The sequence below is a fragment of the Triticum urartu genome, chromosome 3A, assembly GCF_056163025.1.
Source record: "Triticum urartu cultivar PI428250 chromosome 3A, HENAU_Tu73, whole genome shotgun sequence".
In the NCBI taxonomy this organism is placed as follows: Eukaryota; Viridiplantae; Streptophyta; class Magnoliopsida; order Poales; family Poaceae; genus Triticum; species Triticum urartu.
In genome coordinates this window covers 182,618,040-182,637,176 of record NC_141875.1, presented here as the reverse complement: position 1 = coordinate 182,637,176, position 19,137 = coordinate 182,618,040, and the positions used below count along the sequence as shown (strand labels likewise).

Sequence of the window (19,137 nt, the reverse complement as noted above, 5' to 3'; positions counted from 1 at the left end):
AGGAGCACGCACATGGCCACACTTGTAACTGGGCCTCTGCCTCCATTTTCTTCTTTCAGCGATGCCTTGTAAAAAAAAATTCTCGAATACGCATGAGTATGCATACTTTACACTTAGGGCATGTTTGGGACTGATCCGCTTCGTGAAAATTGATTTCACTTCACTAAATTCACTTTAAAGCAGTTTCATCCAGAAGTTGTAGTACTACCAAAGAGAATGTTTGGCTTCCATCTAACTCTCCAGCTTCAAAAAAAAAAACTCTCCAGCTTCAAGAATAGGAAATTTGGTGAAAATGATCTATTTGATTGGTTGAGGAGGAAGAAACGAAGGGGTATCCACTTACTGGTGGCAGTGGTGGGTAATTTCCACCCAACTCCAGCTTCTAGAGTTTTTTGAAGCAGTCAACTATCGCTAACTCCTTGCATCACTACCCGCCGTTAGAGCCACTAGGAAACTATTAATGCCCGTCTTGAGGATGCCCGTTGTCTTTCAAGTTCTACACACCGCTTCTATTCTATGGATTATGCTCTCCAAAAATGGGGTGGCGTCGTCGAAGACGATCGCGTTGTGATGCTTCCAAATCTCCAACATGACGAGCAAGACTAGAGCCCGAATGTCCGTGCCGCCAGCAGCGTTTCCAACTTTGCTTACGCACCAATCAAGGAGTCTCGTAGTGCTAGTTGGCACCCATTCCTGCTTGTTCATCGCTCTGCAGACTCGAATCCACACCTCCCTTGCGAGGATGCACTGAATGATGATATGGTCTATGCTCTCTTTCGCTTGATCACAAAACGGGCAGGCATCTTGGTGGTCCAGTCCATGTCGAGCCAATCTATCTGAGGTCCAACACCTATTTCAGAGTGCTAGCCACGCAAAAAACCTACATCTCAATGGTGCCTTTGATTTCCATGTGAACTGGGTTGTCGGTGCCACCTCACGTCCCCAAACTCTTGCATTGTATACTGATGTCGCTTGAACTATATCGGTATTTCCCAAAGAGAAATGGATGATGCAGCACATCTACGGTAAGTATTTCCCTCAGTTATGAAACCAAGGTATCAATCCAGTAGTAGAACCAAGCAACACTATGTAAACGGTACCTACACACAAAGAACAGATACTTGCAACCTGACGCGTATGAGGGGTTGTCAATCCCTCTTCCGGGTAACAACGCCAAAAATTGTCAAGTTGATAGGATAAAATTTATGATAGATTGGATAAATATATCTCGAATAAACGTGAAATAAAAGATGCAAATAAAAAGTGCAGCAAAATGTTTTTGAGTTTTTAGAATAATAGATCTGAAAATAAATGCAAATAAAAATAGATCTAGAAGACAAATAATAGATCAGAAAGCAAATATGATGAAGAATATGCCCGGGGCCGTAGATTTCACTAGTGGCTTCTCTCAAGAAATAGCACATGGTGGGTAAACAAATTACTATTGGGCAATTGAAAGAAAATCGAATAGTTATGACGATATCCAGGCAATGATCAATATATAGGCATCACGTCCAAGATTAGTAGGCCGACTCCTGCCTACAACTACTACTATTACTCCACACAACGACCGCTATCCAGCATGCATCTAGTGTATTAAGTTCACGGAGAAACGAAGTAATACAATAAGAACGATGACATGATGTAGACGAGATCTATTCATGTAGGAATAGCCCCCATCTTGTTATCCTTAATAGCAACGATACATGCGTGTCTTGCTGCCCTTTCTGTCACCGGGAAAGAACACCGCATGATTGAACCCATCATAAAGCACCTCTTCCCATGGCAAGAAAAATCGATCTAGTTGGCCTAACTAAATCAAAGATTTCGAAGAAGAAATATGAGGCTATAAATAATCATGCATATAAGAGATCAAAAGAAGACTCAAATAATATTCATGGATATAGATCTGATCATAAACTCAAAGTTCATCGGATCCCAACAAACACACCGCAAAAAGTGTTACATCAAATAGATCTCCAAGAGACCATTGTATTGAGAATCAAGAGAGAGAGAGGAAGCCATCTAGACCCGTAGGTCTATGATGAACTATTCACGCATCATCGGAGAGGCACCAATGAGGATGATGAATCCATTTGTGATGGTGTCTAGATTGGATCTCGTGGTTCTGGAACTTGCGGTGGCTGAAATTGTGTTTCGCCGACACCCCTAGAGTTTCTGAAATATTTGGGAATTTATAGGGCGAAGAGGCGGTGCGGGAGGTCATCGAGGAGGGCACAACCCCCAGGGCGCGCCTGGGCCTCCTGTCGCGCTCTGGTGGGTTGTGCCCACCTCGGGCCTCCCCTCTAGTACTTCTTTGGCCCACTAGTGGTCTTCTGGTCCAAAAAAATTCTCCAAAAAATTTCGATGCGTTTGGACTCGTTTGGTATTGATTTTCTGCGAAGTAAAAAACAAGAAAAAAAACAACAACTGGCACTGGGCACTATGTCAATATGTTAGTCCCAAAAATGATACAAAGTTGCTATAAAATGATTGTAAAACATCCAAGTATGATAATATAACAACATGGAACAATAAAAAATTATAGATACATTGGAGACGTATCATATGCCAGCTGCACCGAGAATGTTCCGCTCGACTGTTGGGAAACATCGTAGAAAACAAAAAAACGCGCCTACGCACACCGAAGATTAATATGAAGATGCATAACAGGTTGGGATCACGTTCGTTACCGTTACCGACTTGAAGCAGAAGAAGAACGTGTTGGTGTAGATCGTACTTGGAGTCCCTCGAACCATCGATGAACGATCCCGTGAACTTCCCACGAACAATCCCTCGAACCGAAGATCGAAAGCACGACCTCTCTGCTTGGTTGCAAGCATGCAACCTTCATGATCCGGCAGCGCTTCACCGTCTAAAGCTAATCATCACCAGAGAATTAGAGGGAGAGGATTAGAACCACAAAGGTGGAAGGATCGATATGGTTGACTAGAGGGGGTGTGAATATGCAACTGATAACCCACAAGTATAGGGGATAAATTGTAGCTTTTTCGATAAATGAGAGTGTCAAACCCAACGAGGAGCTAAAGGTAGGATCAAAGTTTGAGAAAGCGCTAGGCGTTAATTATGCGTTTGGCCACCTACTTGCGCTTTTCTAGCTTAGGTCTGATTAGGCGCAATTATGTGTTTTCTATACAATTTGTACGGATACGAGAGTTTGCCATAAAAATAGTGCTAGAATGTAAACTGGAGGTACAATTATAAGTTTATAACCTTGTTCTCTCTCCAACATGTTGCCCCTCCCTCTTTGTATGTTGTCCTCCAATCCTCTCCCTCCAATGCATTGTGCAGCAACTACATACATCATAGAGAAGATGACAAGATGTTAGCAGCAGCAACCAACAAGCAAGCAAAGCATCCAAAACTTTGAAAGCATCATATATGTAATTGTAATTTAGTAATTATGTAAATTGTAATAATAACTAAGGAGCTTATCTAGTTGGCTCATAGCCTTCTCCCGTTCCCAACTTCTCCAAATTGAATGAGCAGTCAAAGCAAGCTAGCAAAGTAGCAAACAAGCAATGCAATGGGCAGATCATATCACAACTTCACAAGCAAGCATATAACAAATAAAAGTCTTAAACTTGCTTAGTTCAATCAAACCAAAGTACCACGACCACGATCGACGATAGTCTCACCACTCCATCATAGTCTCTTACATAACAAATGACAAACAAAAGACAAATGCATGATAACTTGGTCACTTGATGGTATGATGTGTTGGGGAACGTAGTAATTTCAAAAAAAATCCTACGCACTCGCAAGATCATGGTGATGCATAGCAACGAGAGGGAGAGTGTTGTCCATGTACCCTCGTAGACCGAAAGCGGAAGCGTTAGCACAACGCGGTTGATGTAGTCGTACGTCTGCACGATCCGACCGATCAAGTACCGAACGCACGGCACTTCCGAGTTTAGCACACGTTCAGCCCGATGACGTCCCTCGAACTCCGATCCAGCAGAGTGTTGAGGGAGAGTTTCGTCAGCACGACAGCGTGGTGACGATGATGATGTTATACCGACGCAGGGCTTCACCTAAGCACCGCTACAGTATTATCGAGGTGGACTATGGTGGAGGGGGGCACCGCGCACGGCTAAAAGATCAAATCAATTGTTGTGTCTTTGGGGCGCCCCCTGCCCCCGTATATAAAGGAGCAAGGGGGGAGGTGCGGTCGGCTAGGAGGAGAAGGGGGGAAAGAGGAGGGAGATGGAAGGAAAGGGGGGGCGTCGCCCCCCTCTCCTTGTCCTATTCAGACTAGAGGGGGAGGGCGCGCGGCCTTGCCCTAGCCGCCTCTCCTCTTCTCCACTAAGGCCCACTATGGCTCATTAAGCCCCCGGGGGTTTCCGGTAACCCCTCGGTACTCCGATAAAATCCCATTTTCACCCGGAACATTTCCGATATCCAAATATAGGCTTCCAATATATCAATCTTCATGTCTCGACAATTTCGAGACTCCTCGTCATGTCCGTGATCACATCCGGGACTCCGAACAACCTTCGGTACATCAAAACTCATAAACTCATAATATAACCATCATCGAAACTTTAAGCGTGCGGACCCTACGGGTTCGAGAACTATGTAGACATGACCGAGACAATAACCAATAGCGGAACCTGGATGCTCATATTGGCTCCCACATATTCTACGAAGATCTTTATCGGTCAGACCGCATAACAACATACGTTGTTCCCTTTGTCATCGGTATGTTACTTGCCCAAGATTTGATTGTCGGTATCTCAATACCTAGTTCAATCTCGTTACCGGCAAGTCTCTTTACTCGTTCCGTAATACATCATCCCGCAACTAACTCATTAGTTGCAATGCTTGCAAGGCTTGAGTGATGTGCATTACCGAGTGGGCACAGAGATACCTCTCCGACAATCGGGGTGACAAATCCTAATCTCGAAATACGCCAACCCAACAAGTACCTTCGGAGACACCTGTAGAGCACCTTTATAATCACCCAGTTACGTTGTGACATTTGGTAGCACACAAAGTGTTCCTCCGATCAACGGGAGTTGCATAATCTCATAGTCATAGGAACATGTATAAGTCATGAAGAAAGCAATAGCAACATACTAAACGATCGAGTGCTAAGCTAACGGAATGGGTCAAGTCAATCACATCATTCTCCTAATGATGTGATCCCGTTAATCAAATGACAACTCATGTCTATGGTTAGGAAACATAACCATCTTTGACCAACAAGCTAGTCAAGTAGAGGCATACTAGTGACACTCCGTTTGTCTATGTATTCACACAAGTATTATGTTTCCGGTTAATACAATTCTAGCATGAATAATAAACATTTATCATGATATAAGGAAATAAATAATAACTTTATTATTGCCTCTAGGGCATATTTCCTTTCAGTCTCCCACTTGCACTAGAGTCAATAATCTAGATTACACAGTAATGATTCTAACACCCATGGAGTCTTGGTGCTGATCATGTTTTGCTTGTGGAAGAGGCTTAGTCAAGGGTCTGCAACATTTAGATCCGTATGTATCTTGCAAATTTCTATGTCTCCCACCTGGACTAGATCCCGGATGGAATTGAAGCGTCTCTTGATGTGCTTGGTTCTCTTGTGAAATCTGGATTCCGTCGCCAAGGCAATTGCTCCAGTATTGTCACAAAAGATTTTCATTGGACCCGATGCACTAGGTATGACACCTAGATTGGATATGAACTCCTTCATCCAGACTCCTTCATTTGCTGCTTCCGAAGCAGCTATGTACTCCGCTTCACACGTAGATCTCGCGACGACGCTTTGTTTAGAACTGCACCAACTGACAGCTCCACCGTTCAATGTAAACACGTATCCGGTTTGCGATTTAGAATCGTCCAGATCAGTGTCAAAGCTTGCATCAATGTAACCATTTACAATGAGCTCTTTGTCACCTCCATAAACGAGAAACATATCCTTAGTCCTTTTCAGGTATTTCAGGATGTTCTTGACCGCTGTCCAATGATCCACTCCTGGATTACTTTGGTACCTCCCTGATAAACTTATAGCAAGGCACACATCAGGTCTGGTACACAGCATTGCATACATGATAGAGCCTATGGCTGAAGCATAGGGAACATCTTTCATCTTCTCTCTATCTTCTGCAGTGGTCGGGCATTGAGTCTTACTCAACTTCACACCTTGTAACACAGGCAAGAACCCTTTCTTTGCTTGATCCATTTTGAACTTCTTAAAAACTTTGTCAAGGTATGTGCTTGTGAAAGTCCAATTAGGCGTCTTGATCTATCTCTATAGATCTTGATGCCCAATATATAAGCAGCTTCACCGAGGTCTTTCATTGAAAAACTCTTATTCAAGTATCCCTTTATGCTATCCAGAAATTCTATATCATTTCCAATCAGCAATATGTCATCCACATATAATATCAGAAATGTTACAGAGCACCCACTCACTTTCTTGTAAATATAGGCTTCTCCAAAAGTCTGTACAAAACCAAATGCTTTGATCACACTATCAAAGCGTTTATTCCAACTCCGAGAGGCTTACACCAGTCCATAAATGGATCGCTGGAGCTTGCACACTTTGCTAGCTCCCTTTGGATCGACAAAACCTTTCGGATGCATCATATACAACTCTTCTTCCAGAAATCCATTCAGGAATGCAGTTTTTACATCCATTTGCCAAATTTCATAATCATAAAATGCAGCAATTGCTAACATGATTCGGACAGACTTAAGCATCGCTACGGGTGAGAAAGTCTCATCATAGTCAATCCCTTGAACTTGTCGAAAACCTTTCGCAACAAGTCGAGCTTTATAGACAGTAACATTACCGTCAACGCCAGTCTTCTTCTTGAAGATCCATTTATTCTCAATGGCTAGCCGATCATCGGGTAAGTCAACCAAAGTCCACATTTTGTTCTCATACATGGATCCCATCTCAGATTTCATGGCCTCAAGACATTTTGCGGAATCTGGGCTCACCATCGCTTCTTCATAGTTCGTAGGTTCGTCATGGTCTAGTAACATAACCTCCAGAACAGGATTTCCGTACCACTCTGGTGCGGATCTTACTCTGGTTGACCTACGAGGTTCAGTAACAACTTGATCTGAAGTTCCATGATCATCATCATTAACTTCATCACTAATAGACGTCACAAGAACCGGTTTCTGTGATGAACTACTTTCCAATAAGGGAGCAGGTACAGTTACCTCATCAAGTTCTACTTTCCTCCCACTCAATTCTTTCGAGAGAAACTCCTTCTATAGAAAGGATCCATTCTTAGCAACAAATGTCTTGCCTTCAGATCTGTGATAGAAGGTGTATCCAACAGTCTCCTTTGGGTATCCTATGAAGACACATTTCTCCGATTTGGGTTCGAGCTTATCAGGTTGAAGCTTTTTCACATAAGCATCGCAACCCCAAACTTTAAGAAACGACAACTTTGGTTTCTTGCCAAACCACAGTTCATAAGGCGTCGTCTCAACGGATTTCGATGGTGCCCTATTTAATGTGAATGTGGCCGTCTCTAAAGCATAACCCCAAAATGATAGCGGTAAATCAGTAAGATACATCATAGATCGCACCATATCTAGTAAAGTACGATTACGATGTTCGGACACACCATTATGCTGTGGTGTTCCGGGTGGCGTGAGTTGCGAAACTATTCCGCATTGTTTCAAATGTAGACCAAACTCATAACTCAAATATTCTCCTCCACGATCAGATCGTAGAAACTTTATTTTCTTGTTACGATGATTTTCAACTTCACTCTCAAATCCTTTGAACTTTTCAAATGTTTCAGACTTATGTTTCATTAAGTAGATATAGATATACCCATATCTGCTTAAATCATCTGTGAAGGTGAGAAAATAACGATACCCGCCGCGAGCCTCAATATTCATTGGTCCACATACATCAGTATGTATGACCTCCAATATATCAATTGCTCGCTCCATAGTTCCAGAGAACGGCGTTTTAGTCATCTTGCCCATGAGGCATGGTTCGCAAGTACCAAGTGATTCATAATCAAGTGATTACAAAAGTCCATCAGTATGGGGTTTCTTCATGCGCTTTACACCGATATGACCTAAACGGCAGTGCCACAAATAAGTTGCACTATCATTATCAACTCTGCATCTTTTGGCTTCAACATTATGAATATGTGTATCACTACTATCGAGATTCATCAAAAATAGACCACTCTTCAAGGGGCATGACCATAAAAGATATTACTCATATAAATAGAACAACCATTATTCTCTGATTTAAATGAATAACCGTCTCGCATCAAACAAGATCCAGATGTAATGTTCATGCTCAATGCTGGCACCAAATAACAAGTATTTAGGTCTAATACTAATCCCGAAGGTAGATGTAGAGGTAGCATGCCGACGACGATCACATCGACTTTGAAACTGTTTCCTACGCGCATCGTCACCTCGTCCTTGGCCAGTGTTCGCTTAATCCGTAGTCCCTGTTTTGAGTTGCAAATATTAGCAACAAAACCAGTATCAAATACCCAGGTGCTACTGCGAGCTCTGGTAAGGTACACATCAATAACATGTATATCACATATACCTTTGTTCACCTTGCCATCCTTCTTATCCGCCAAATACTTGGGGCAGTTCCGCTTCTAGTGACCAGTCTGCTTGCAGTAGAAGCACTCAGTCTCAGGCTTAGGTCCAGACTTGGGTTTCTTCTCTTGAGTAGCAACTTGCTTGTTGTTCTTCTTGAAGTTCCCCTTCTTTTTCCCTTTGCCCTTTTTTCTTGAAACTGGTGGTCTTATTGACCATCAACACTTGATGCTCCTTCTTGATTTCTACCTCCGCGGCCTTTAGCATTGCGAAGAGCTCGGGAATCATCTTGTCCATCCCTTGCATGTTATAGTTCATCATGAAGCTTTTGTAGCTTGGTGGCAGTGATTGAAGAATTCTGTCAATGACGCTATCATCCGGAAGATTAACTCCCAGTTGAATCAAGTGATTGCAGTACCCAGACATCTTGAGTATATGCTCACTGACAGAACTATTCTCCTCCATCTTGCAGCTGTAGAACTTATTGAAGACTTCATATCTCTCAATCCGGGCATTCTTTTGAAATATTAACTTCAACTCCTGGAACATCTCATATGCTCCATGATGTTCAAAATGTCGTTGAAGTCTTGGTTCTAAGCCGTAAAGCATGGCACACTGAACTATCGAGTAGTCATCAACACGTGACTGTCAGGCATTCACCATGTCTGTAGTTGCTGGCGCAAGTGGTACACCTAGCGGTGCTTCCAGGACGTAACTCTTTTGTTGAGCAATGAGGATAATCCTCAAGTTACGGACCCAGTCCGTGTAATTGCTACCATCATCTTTCAACTTTGCTTTCTCAAGGAACGCATTAAAATTCAACGGAACAACAACACGGGCCATCTATCTACAATCAACATAGACAGCAAGATACTATCAGGTACTAAGTTCATGATAAATTTAAGTTCAATTAATCATATTACTTAAGAACTCCCACTTAGATAGACATCTCTCTAATCCTCTAAGTGATCACGTGATCCATATCAACTAAACCATAACCGATCATCACGTGAAATGGAGTAGCTTTCAATGGTGAACATCACTATGTTGATCATATCTACTATATGATTCATGCTCGACCTTTCGGTCTCAGTGTTCCGAGGACATATCTGCATATGCTAGGCTCGTCAAGTTTAACCTGAGTATTCTGCGTGTGCAAAACTAGCTTGCACCCGTTGTAGATGGACATAGAGCTTATCACACCCGATCATCACGTGGTGTCTGGGCATGGTGAACTTTGGCAACGGTGCATACTCAGGGAGAACACTTTTATCTTGAAATTTAGTGAGAGATCATCTTATAATGCTACCGTCAATCAAAGCAAGATAAGATGCATAAAAGATAAACATCACATGCAATCGATATAAGTGATATGATATGGCCATCATCATCTTGTGCTTGTGATCTCCATCTCCGAAGCACCGTCATGATCATCATCGTCACTGGCGCAACACCTTGATCTCCATCGTAGCATCGTTGTCGTCTCCCCAATCTTATGCTTCTACGACTATCGCTGCCTCTTAGTGATAAAGTAAAGCATTACAGGGCGATTGCATTGCATACAATAAAGCGACAACCATATGGCTCCTGCCAGTTGCCGATAACTCGGTTACAAAACATGATCATCTCATACAATAAAATTTAGCATCATGCTTTGACCATATCACATCACAACATGCCCTGCAAAAACAAGTTAGACGTCCTCTACTTTGTTGTTGCAGGTTTTACGTGGCTGCTACGGGCTGAGCAAGAACCGTTTTTACCTAGACATCAAAACGACAACGATAGTTTGTCAAGTTGGTGCTATTTTAACCTTTGCTAGGACCGGGCATAGCCACACTCGGTTCAACTAAAGTTGGAGAAACTGACACCCGCCAGCCACCTGTGTGCAAAGCACGTCGGTAGAACCAGTCTCGCGTAAGCGTACGCGTAATGTCGGTCCGGGCCGCTTCATCCAACAATACCGCCGAACCAAAGTATGACATGCTGGTAAGCAGTATGACTTATATCGCCCACAACTCACTTGTGTTCTACTCGTGCATATGACATCTATACATAAAACCAGGCTCGGATGCCACTGTTGGGGAACGTAGTAATTTCAAAAAAATTCCTACGCACTCGCAAGATCATGGTGATGCATAGCAACAAGAGGGGAGAGTGTTGTCCATGTACCCTCGTAGACCGAAAGCGGAAGCGTTAGCACAACGCAGTTGATGTAGTCGTACGTCTTCACGATCTGTTCGATCAAGTACCGAACGCACGGCACCTCCGAGTTTAGCACACGTTCAGCCCAATGACGTCCCTCGAACTTCGATCCAGCCAAGTGTTGAGGGAGAGTTTCGTCAGCAAGACGGCGTGGTGATGATGATGATGTTCTACCGACGCAGGGCTTCACCTAAGCACCGCTACAATATTATCGAGGTGGACTGTGGTGGAGGGGGGCACCGCACAGGCTAAAAGATCAAATCAATTCTTGTGTCTTTGGGGTGCCCCCTGCCCCCATATATAAAGGAGCAAGGGAGGGAGGTGTGGTCGGCTAGGAGGAGGTGCGCCAGGAGGAGTCCTACTCCCACCGGGAGTAGGACTCCCTCCCTTCCTTGTTGGATTAGGAGAAGTGGGGAAAGAGGAGGGAGAGAGGAAGGAAAGGGGGGGGGGCGCCCCCCTCTCCTTGTCCTATTCAGACTAGAGGGGGAGGGGCGCACGGCCCTGCCCTAGCTGCCTCTCCTCTTCTCCACTAAGGCCCACTATGGCCCATTAAGCCCCCGGGGGTTTCCGGTAACCCCTCGGTACTCCGGTAAAATCCCATTTTCACCCGGAACATTTTCGATATCCAAATATAGTCTTCCAATATATCAATCTTCATGTCTCGACCATTTCGAGACTCCTCGTCATGTCCGTGATCACATCCGGGACTCCGAACAACCTTCGGTACATCAAAACTCATAAACTCATAATATAACCATCATCGAAACTTTAAGCGTGCGGACCCTACGGGTTCGAGAACTATGTAGACATGACCGAGACAATAACCAATAGCGGAACCTGGATGCTCATATTGGCTCCCACATATTCTACGAAGATCTTTATCGGTCAGACCGCATAACAACATACGTTGTTCCCTTTGTCATCGGTATGTTACTTGCCCAAGATTTGATTGTCGGTATCTCAATACCTAGTTCAATCTCGTTACCGGCAAGTCTCTTTACTCGTTCCGTAATACATCATCCCGCAACTAACTCATTAGTTGCAATGCTTGCAAGGCTTGAGTGATGTGCATTACCGAGTGGGCACAGAGATACCTCTCCGACAATCGGGGTGACAAATCCTAATCTCGAAATACGCCAACCCAACAAGTACCTTCGGAGACACCTGTAGAGCACCTTTATAATCACCCAGTTACGTTGTGACATTTGGTAGCACACAAAGTGTTCCTCCGATCAACGGGAGTTGCATAATCTCATAGTCATAGGAACATGTATAAGTCATGAAGAAAGCAATAGCAACATACTAAACGATCGAGTGCTAAGCTAACGGAATGGGTCAAGTCAATCACATCATTCTCCTAATGATGTGATCCCGTTAATCAAATGACAACTCATGTCTATGGTTAGGAAACATAACCATCTTTGATCAACGAGCTAGTCAAGTAGAGGCATACCAGTGACACTCTGTTTGTCTATGTATTCACACAAGTATTATGTTTCCGGTTGATACAATTCTAGCATGAATAATAAACATTTATCATGATATAAGGAAATAAATAATAACTTTATTATTGCATCTAGGGCATATTTCCTTCATGATGCCAACCATCATGAAATGATCATATGCTCAATGCCTCTCAATCATCCTCATACTCAATGTCTTCATCATGGTCTCTCACTCTTGCACTCCTACGAAGTTGGAGCTGCTCTTGTGCTCCCATTGCTTCACCAAGTATATCCCATGATATCCCCGTACCCGGATGGACATCCCCATCCTCCTCATCAAGATAAACCACATTTGCATGATTATCCTCATACTCAATGCCTCTCAACCATCAGATTCAAACTCCTCCTCCTCCTCAAGGTCTCTCACTCTTGCACTCCTACGAAGTTGGAGCTGCTCTTGTGCTCCCATTGCTTCACCAAGTATATCCCATGATATCCCCGTACCCGGATGGACATCCCCATCCTCCTCATCAAGATAAACCACATTTGCATGATCATCCCCTCCTTCAAATAGAAATCATTGAGCTTCGGTGGCATCGGTGCTGATGAGCACATCCCATTTCTTCTTCTCCAGGAGCTTTTATTTCCTAGACAACATTCTATTATTGAACCTTATGATGACCAAGTTGTTGCATCGCTCCGTTGTGAGCCTATTTCTTCTCTTGGTATGTGTAGCGCCCAAGATGCGATTCTATCCCAATCACGTGATGAATTCATGATTGGGGCACAACCGCATTTCGAGTGCATAGCAAGGTGGATATCATTACAACATACCATGTACTGAATAGATGTGAATACAAGGTAAAGGCTTACACTCGCCACAAGTACATCAATACATAGCAGTCATCATACATAAGAGCAGGATTCGACTACGGATGAAAACAAACAAAAAAGAAGAACGTCATCCACCCAGCTAATCCCAGGCTCCCGACCCAGAACTTATCCCTTTGAGGAAGAAGAAGCAGAAGAACTCCAAAACAAGCAAGCATCGCTCTCACGTCAAAGCATCGCTTTACCTGTACCTGCAACTGTTGTTGTAGTAATTTCTGAGCCACAAGGACTCAGCAATCCCATTACCATGGGTATCAAGACTAGCAAAGCTTAATGGGCATGGAATGGATAAGTGGTGAGGTTGCAGCAGCACTATGCATTGTATGGTGGCTAACTTACGAGTACAATAATAAGAAAAGAAACTACACATAACGGTCGCAATCTAGTAATGATCAAGAAGTGATCCTGAACTACTTACGAGTCATACATAACCCCATCGTGTTCTCTTCTCGAACTCACTCGAAAAGAGACATTCACGGTTACACACACGGTTGGTGTATTTTAATTTAGATCTGGTGTCAAGTTCTCTACAATAGGATATTTAAAATTCCCATCTACCACATAACCACGGGCGCGGCTCTTGAAAAGATTAAACCCTGCAGGGGTGTCCCAACTTAGTCCATTACAAACTCGCACGATCAACAGAGGAAAATCCTCCTCCCGGAACAACCCGATCAAGCTTGGAATCCTGGTTCACAAGACATTTCGACAATGGTAAAACAAGTCCAGCAAGACCTCCCGACGTGCCGACACCCTGATAGTAGCCGCGCGTATCTTGTCTCAGGCCACGATCAGATTGGCTAAGTTTTCGGCTGGCACACCCATTGGTGGCCCAGGCTATTGCCATTTTGGACCAACACTCATGAGGAGCACTAGCCCAGGTTGTTAATTAAGTCATTGGGGTCCGGAAAGTCCCTATGCAAGTTTTATTTGTTATTAGGCAAATGGTAAAACCAATGTTGGGCCTTGCTGGAAGAGTTTTATTCAAAGCGAATTGTAAAGGGGGCCCCATAAACCCCGACCGTGTTAGGAACGCAAAATCAAGAAACATAACACCGGTATGACAGAAACTAGGGCGTCAAGAGTGGAACAAAACACCAGGAAAAAGGCCGAGCCTTCCACCCTTTACCAAGTATATATGTGCACTAATTAAATAATAGATATTGTGATATTCCAAGATATCCATGTTCCGAACATGGAACAATCTGCAACTGCACCTGCAACTAGCAACACTATAAGAGGGGCTGAGCAAAGCGGTAATATAGCCAAACAACAGTTTGTTGGGATGGTGAAAAAGGTTAGAGGCTGTTTCATGGCATATTGGGAGGCTTGATAAACAAGGGGTAGGTAGCGTGACATAGTGATAGCATCGAGACAACTAGCAAAGCAAAGATAGTAGTGAGATACAAGGTGACGGTCATCTTGCCTCTAATCCCGCTAGGAAGAAGATCGAGTCCATGAAGTAGACAAACAGGCATAGTCAAACGAATCCTCACAATCGCAACGTATCCGGAACTATCAAGAAGAAGCACAACCGGAAAGAAGCAAAGAACATGGTAAACAACCATCACATAAGCATGGCATGATGCGCAATCAAGTATGATGCATGTCCGGTTTAATGATTCATGGAATGGCAAATGCAACAAACAACACTACAAATTAAGTGGAGCTAAATATGCAACGAGTTGCATATTGACGGAACACCACATTCAAATATTTAGTTCACTCTCATTTAAGCTACTCATCAATATTAAATGTTAGTTAACATGGCAAGAGATGAAGCATGATAAAACTACCTATCTAGGCAATTTAAATGAGGCCAGAAACAACAAACAACAATTTCGGAAAATCCCCATATGCATATTTCGAATTTGATACTGTTCTGCCCTAAACCATATTTTATTGTTGTTAAACATGCAAAGTAAGCGCACCATGTTAATCTATGCATTTTTCCACCCATTTACATATAAAGTTTATTTAATTCAGAGCTACGGTTATTTAGTTATGAAATAAACCATTTTTGCATGTCATATATGCAAATTAATGCAAATAATAATTTTAAACAATTTTAACATGGATGAAAGTGTCATATTATGAAACTAGGTGAAATTCTAAGCATTTTACATATATAGTTTGTTTAATCCAATGCACGATTTATGAGATATGATATACATAAAAATGAGGGGGTTTCTGAAAAGCTAGCATTCTCTAGATAATTAGCAAAATCGCAAAAGTGGGAAAAACATGATACCGGCCCAATCTGGAGCATGTTGGGCCTCACCAGAGGGTCTCAGCCCATTCGATGGAGAAGCTGCTAGCCTGTTGGAGAGGAAGCGGCTGGGCCGGTCACTACCAGGCTTTGACGCGGACGGGCGCACGCGTGCGGTCAACTGGCGCGGCTGGATCGAGCACCGCTCGATGCAGAGGCGGGAAGCAAAGGCATCGGTGGCGGCTTGGCTTGGCGCGGAAGAGTAGGGGCGGTCGACGCACGCGAGGGAAGCGGCGGGACTCCAATGCGGCAAGGAGTTCGGCGAATGGGGTCGAGCTGGAGGAGCTCGGGGCCTTAGGTGTGGGAGCAGAGGAGGCCGATGCGCCATGGCAGGGGAACGACAGCAGCGACGAGGGAACTTGGCGGCATAAGCAGGCACGGTTGAGGAAGGGGCGTCGAGAGTGGGAGGTCGTAAGGTGCGGTTTGAGGAGATCAGCGTCCATGGCGGCATCCATGGACGGGCGACTCTATTCAGTTCCTGCAGAGACACGGGAGAAAGAGGGAGGACGCTATGAGAGAGAATTCATGGAGGAGGATGAGAAGAGATGGGGCTGCGAGGGGGTCCTGCTAGAGGTGGTCGCCAGCGGCAACGAGGGACTCGATCGGTAGCTCCTCTCCCGTTCCAGATTGAGGAGGCTGTGGCGAGAAGGTGGCCTCGATCCGATTTGGATTGAGCACTGCAGGAGGCTCCGGCGCGCTGGTGGTCGTCGGATATCCATCTAGCGGCCATAGATGGATGGGTGGGAGGCTAGATCGGGGCCAGATTTGGTTGGCTGGGTGGGGATCGAGAGGTGGCGTCTAGTTGGTGGTGGAGGAAAACGAGGAGAGGGCTGGTCCGGTGGCGGTGAAGGGACAGATCCCCTAGGGATTAGGGTTTGTCCCAAATAGGCATGGAGGGGTGGCTTAAATAGGAAATGGGGGCTAGGAGAGGGATTTGAGGCTTATCTCGGGCCATTAGATCATCATCAGACGGATCTGGTCAAGGGGTTTGGGTTAGGAGAGCTAAGTTTGGACCCTCCGATTAAATCGGATGGTCGAGAATAAATAGGTTAGGAAGTCCAAACAATGAAACGAAGATATTTTAGGGATGTACGGGGATGATCCGGATCCATCGGTAATGACAGAGCGGTTCGGGTTCGGGTTCGGGTAAGTTTCGGACTAGGTTGCGAGGGGTTTTAGAGAGATAGACAAAGACAAAGGGCCTGACAAAAGATGAACGAAGACAAAGAGAGAAGCGACAACTACGGACGACTACAAGTTTTATGAAAATGTGCGGATGCAATGCACATGATGCCATGATGAAATGCAACAAGCCAAGTAAATCACACGATGACAACGAAATAACTGGAAGGCTTCTGGAGCGTCAGTCTCAGGTCGTCACAATATGTATCTACATATTATTATATTAAACATCACATGAGCATATTAGAAAACAAAAATGAGAGGTGAGAAATCAGAAATGAGAGGAGACAAAAATGAGAGGAGAGGTATACCGATTCAAATGCACTCCAATTTCTTTCACAACTAGAAGAGCTAGAGGTCAGAGAGAGGATTCTCATAGCCATTTCTTTCAAATTTGGTGTTTCTCCTGCATAAAGCTTCCACCAACCAACTAGAAATTGGACAGCAACAGCAGAAAGTTAGCATCAATTCATCATCAAGATAGTAGTAGTAGCAGCAGCAAGGTAGTAGTATTAGCAGCAGCAAGGTAGCAGTAGCATAGCAGCAATAACAAGGAAGTAAGAGCAGCAGCAGCATGAGCATAGCAGCAGCAGTATCATAGCAACAAAAGCAAGGCAGCAACAACAAGGAAACATCAACAGCAAGGCAACATCAACAACATCAGCATGAGCATAGCAGCAACAACAAGATAGAAGTAACAACAAGCAATAACAATAGCAGCAAGCAAGCAACATCAACTCATCAAGTAGGGGGCATGAGCTAGCAAGTATACCCGGGCTGTAGCTTTTGTTTTCACATGCTTTTGCAAGCCTCTTTCCAAAAGGTCCTTCTTTGTTTTCATACTTCGGAAACTCATCATTGACAACCAACATGCAAGTATAATGATCATTTGCAAAGTACTGTTCAACAGACTCCTGGAATCCTTTATTTGCAGTGGTAAAGATGGATCTATCCACATAACTGAAGTATGAGTTCAAGACATATGCGGCCATGTGAAGTGGAGAATCAAGCCTACCATTCATCTTCTTATCAACAATGGCCATAATATCTTTGTAGTTCCTCTCCAAGTTGTTAAATGCCTCCTTCATCTCCCTCTTTGCATTCACCAACTCTCCATACAACCAAGCCATCGATGGCTTAATATCCCCATCAACCAAACAAAGAACTCTCACTAATGGCTCAAACACCTTTATGCATAGGAGCACACCTTTCCAAAAGTTAGCATCCATCACTGTTGATGTTCCATCCTTGCCTTTCTTTGTTTTCACATGACTCATATCTTCCCAAGCTCTTTCAACCACCATACACCTTAAAGCATCTTTCTTCTCCAATAAACTTTGCAAAGTGAGAAAAGCGGAAGCAAATCTAGTCACCCCGGCCTTATGATATCTCTCCTTTTTGTAGCAACCCTCATCAATGCCAAAGTCTTGTGATGTGGATAGATGAAGATGGTGAGGTTCTTTTCTTGATCAAGTATTGCCTTGAATCTTTTGAGGTTGCCAATTCCTTGGAGCATCAAGTTGATAGTGTGATAACCCACAAGTATAGGGGATCACAACAGTTTTCGAGGGTAGAGTATTCAACCCAAATTTATTGATTCGACACAAGGGGAGCCAAAGAATATTCTGAAGTATTAGCAGTTGAGTTGTCAATTCAACCACACCTGAAAGACTTAATATCTGCATCAAAGTATTTAGTAGCAAAGTAGTATGGAAGTAACGGCAACAATGGCAAAAGTAACAGTAGTAGTTTTTGTAGCAATCGTAATAGTGGCAACGGAAAAGTAACTAAGCAAAGATCAATATGTGAAAATCTCGTAGGCAATGGATCAATGATGGATGATTATGTCGGATGCGATTCCTCATGCAACAGTTATAACATGGGGTGACGCAGAACTAGCTCCAGTTCATCAATGTAATGTATGCATGTATTCTGAATATAGTCATACGTGCTTACGGAAAAGAACTTGCATGACATCTTTGGTCCTACCCTCCCATGGCAGCGGGGTCCTATTGGAAACTAAGGGATATTAAGGCTGCCTTTTAATAGAGTACCGGACCAAAGCATTAACACTTAGTGAATACATGAACTCCTCAAACTACGGTCATCACCAGAAGTGGTCCCGATTATTGTCACTTTGGGGTTGTTGGATCATAACACATAGTAGGTGACTATTGACCTGCAAGATAGGATCAAGAACTCACATATATTCATGAAAACATAATAGGTCCAGATCTGAAATCATGGCACTCGGGCCCTAGTGACAAGCATTAAGCATAGCAAAGTCATAGCAACATCAATCCCAGAACATAATGGATACTAGGAATCAAACCCTAACAAAACTAACTCTATTACATGGTAAATCTCATTCAACCCATCACCGTCCAGCAAGTCTACGATGGGATTACTCACGCATGATGGAGAACATCATGAAATTGGTGATGGAGGGAGGTTGTTGATGATGATGATGGCGACGGATTCCCCTCTCCGGAGCCCCGAACGGACTCCAGAACAGCCCTCCCGATGAAGATTAGGGCTTGGCGGTGGCTCCGTATCGTAAAACGTGATGAATCCTTCTTC

The 19,137-nt window shown here is 43.8% G+C and overlaps 1 pseudogene; it reads right to left on the bottom strand.

Annotated features, from left to right (window-relative positions):
* Positions 1-12,597: 12,597 nt before the first annotated feature.
* LOC147979127 (uncharacterized) lies at positions 12,598-18,082 on the bottom strand (annotated as a pseudogene).
* Between the last annotated feature and the right edge of the window lie 1,055 nt (positions 18,083-19,137).